We start from the raw sequence: 4,084 nt of genomic DNA on the forward strand, positions 1-4,084 counted from the left end.
TTTATTTGCCATTTCTAAAGTTTAAGTAAATTTTAGGCTATTTCAATGGAAGCTAAATGTCATACTTCATAAGTCAATAAGTAGCAGCAAAAAAATTTTAAATCAGATAGCTATATTTTCGCTATAGAGACCGGCACATCCTCTGTGTTTATTTCCCTTGAGAGCCCGTGGAAATTGTAGTAACAAAGGGGGCCTGAATTGGAATTTGGAACTTTGGATCTACTCCTTCTATGCCAGATCCAAGGTTATTCAGTTTTTCTCTCTTACTTGATATAAGGGTTTATAGCCATGTCAGCAAATGAAACAGTATGTAATATCTTGGGATAACTTTTTAAAAGACATTCTTGGCAGGTTGGTTTTTACCTAGGTCTTCTAATAATCCAAATATATTTAGGATATGTGAATATTTATCTTTGGGAGTAATCTTTAGTGATTTGACAGTGAGAAAACGTAAAAGGAATTCTCAAGGCATTTTTTTTCCCGTCCAGTCAGAACCTTGTCTCTCTTATTTCTTTTTCTTCACATGCCCCATAGCTTCAGCTCATCACTCTTCCAAAATATACATATATGATTAATAATTGAGAATTTATGCAAGGCACTATACTAGGTTCTCTGATAGAGCATAGGTTTCCTGGTCCAAAGCCTTTTCTCATCTAGGAAGAAAGATAAGACATGTACATAAATAGTTCTAATCTAAAGTAATATGTTATAAATCTTAGAGAGAGCTTCCAATAAATTGCAACAGAAGTTTAAAGATCAGTCAGTGACTTTAGTAACATGATTTGGTACAGATTTGTAATGAAGCTGGCAGTCAAACTGAACCTTGATGACTAGAAAGAATTTTGTCAGGCTAGGATAGAAAATGACCACTGGAGAGAAAAAAAAGGCATGATCGGTCTTCCTGTTCTTAAATAGGGGGAACTGTTGTAATCTGTACTAGCCAGATGAGGAGGGACAGCCGTCTAAATTAGCACAAAGGTGATTTATAGATTATCCCCTTTTATTGTTTTCAAATACTTGGAATAATTGTCCATTTTACAAATAAAAGTGATCTTTAACAGAAATTCTAAGTGGTTTTTTAAAGTGAGTGTAAGTCATATGACAGGTTGTTAAGAACTTCTAACATAATGAGAATCTTATGGAACACTGATTTTAAGCCATAGATTCTAATAATATTTTATCACACAAGGAAAGTACGGTTGACTAGATTTTCTTGACAGTGAAGAACAGGGATAAATGGTATCAAAAGATACATTAAAAGGAGAATTGTAAGGAATGCTTTCAAATCTTAGGCAAACCCCAGTGTGTAACACAGATAAAATGCGGACCTCCTCTCATTGAAACTAGGATCAATCTGCTCTTTTGTCCTTCTCTCTCCTACCACCACCAATTTTCTGAAACACACCCTAAAGGATCCTTATTCCTCTGCTTAACAAGGGGTGAAAAATCTTGTCCTGCTAGGACCATTTAGTGGTCTGATATGTGGAAGTGTCTCAGAGCACTGGCCACTGCAGAGTCAGCACTCAGAAATGTTGTGTGTCGTTACTATTGTTATTCTTGTATAAAGACTCAGAAGACTTGATACCAAAGTTGTTGGGCTTTGTGATTTTAGGCAAATAGCTTGAGCTTTCAAGATCTCAGCATCCCCATTTTTAAAATAGGGAGTTTCAGACTAATAAAGTTTTTGCCAGTGAATATTATTCTACTAGTAATAATAGTTTTTCTTTCCAGTTTCTGGTCAGGGCTGGGTTTGAACCCTCCACCTCCAGCATATGGGGCCAGTGCCCTACTCCGTTGAGCCACTGGCACCACCCAGTAATAATAGTATTTTAACCCTCCCAGAGATGTTTGAATTTTTAAAAGCATTACTTATTTTTTTTTTAAGAATAATCCTCTGGGGCAGCGCCTGTGGCTCAGTGAGTAGGGCGCCGGCCCCATATGCCGAGGGTGGCGGGTTCAGGCCCAGCCCCGGCCAAACTGCAACAAAAAAATAGCCGGGTGCTGTGGCGGGCGCCTGTAGTCCCAGCTACTCGGGAGGCTGAGGCAAGAGAATCGCTTAAGCCCAGGAGCTGGAGGTTGCTGTGAGCTGTGTGAGGCCACGGCACTCTACCAAGGGCCATAAAGTGAGACTCTGTCTCTACAAAAAAAAAAAAAAAAAAAGAATAATCCTCTGATGGAATTAAGAAATTATGACAAAATGAAATTGAGCATACAGGTATTTGGGGGAACAGTGTTTTGGCATAGGGGCCCTCACATAGCCCTCACATAGCCCTCACCAGCTAGCCTTAGAATCCTTATTTTTAGAATGAGAGATAATGTCTATCTACTGAATAACCCTCCCAAGTTCCCTAAATTGCCCCTCTTCCCAGTATCTGTTTTTCTCTTTCTCTGTAATATCTGTGTCTGTCTTATCTTCCTCTTCCATCTGTTGAATGTTGAAGTCCTAGGCTGGAGAGGAAAGAGAGATATGAAAGCAAGACATTAGACTTAATTTGACAATACTTATCTCATTTTCCTAAATAGGCATATCTTTCAATCTAAGTGTATTTGTTCTGATAGCAAATTTATCATGTATTTGCACTATTAAGTCTGCAGGGAACAGAAGCTACATTATTTCTGCTTAAATATTTAATGCCTGCACTGCGAATCATTTCACAAGAGTTCACTAAAAATTCCTGGTTCATTTCTCCAAATTGCCTAGAGGTCTTTGACTTCTATTATGGATGCTAAGAAAAATACATGACAGGGTGTTTTGCTTCTTGGAGGCTAGTCCTTATCATTTGATTCCAATAAATGAAAATAGACATAATTGATAAAAAGGCAGTAATACTCTTATACTATGCTGAAGGACTTTCCTGTCCATTCCACAGGCAAATGGTGTTAAAACGGGAAGAGCACTGTCCTTGAGTTGCAACTTTGAGTTGGCCTCAGCTCTTCTCTTTATTAGTTTTGTGATCCAGAGTAACTCACTGAAAAAGGATGATAATAGCTTTCCGGTGAAGCATTGGAAGGACTGCATGAAATACTACATGTGAACACAATTCAGAAACTTATCAAGGTTCCTAAATTAATAAAGGTTTATCATTAATTCATACAACTAATAATTTTCACTTGTATATTTCAATGTATTATATAAAATAAAAATTTTATGTGTAGGACATGGGAAAAGAAAGCTGAAAATTTCAATCTGTGTACCAACGAATGTGGAGAATCAGAACAAGTCCCTGTCGGTCAGAGAGAGCTGAAGGATGAAAAAACAATTAAAATAGGAGTTTCAAAAAATATATGGTTAATCTTATTTCTTATTGATGTTGAATAGTATGATTTAAGTTTTCTATGTTTGGAAATTAAAAAATGATCAAAACTCTAATATCTAATGGCATTTATGCTCAAAATAGCTTTTGTGAATTATTATAAATCAAGAGCATGGGACAGAATATTATCACATTGTAACTATACCTTTTTTGGAAAATTAAATGTACATGAAGTAGAATATGACTAATTTATTCAGCATTATAACAGGCATAGTAAAATTATATAATTGTATATATACATACATGTACTTTAATTTGAATGGACAAGAAGTTATATTTACTTTCTTCGAGCAAAAATATTCAAGTGGATTTTTGCTATACCCATAATTTCAAGTTAGTACTATTTTATGTTTTAGTATTAGAACTTCTGTGGTAGTCAAAGGACACTTTAATATTATATCATATACATCTTTAATATGTCATTTTAAGCCCCAAATATGGTTGCAATTAAAATATTTTCCAGTCGAACATGTATTCTGAATTTAGTAGCATCCCAATTTTAATATTACTTTCAAAGGAACCATTTTACAAAAAGGAGTGTTTAAGCCTTTGTTTTATGTTTATGCATTTCAGGAGCAGATTTATTTTTGATGAGTTTCTGTGTTCATTTTTGTATACTGTGATTCTTCAAAACAAATTGATTTTCAAACACATTGAGTTACATAACTCTGAAGAGCCTTTCTTGATGGCCTCTTGTAGGACTGACCTGTCCCTTCTTATGTCCACATGATAATTCGTCTGATCTCTTTTCTAACAAACGTAAGCAATAT

Source organism: Nycticebus coucang, chromosome 13 (assembly GCF_027406575.1).
Source record: "Nycticebus coucang isolate mNycCou1 chromosome 13, mNycCou1.pri, whole genome shotgun sequence".
NCBI lineage: Eukaryota > Metazoa > Chordata > Mammalia > Primates > Lorisidae > Nycticebus > Nycticebus coucang.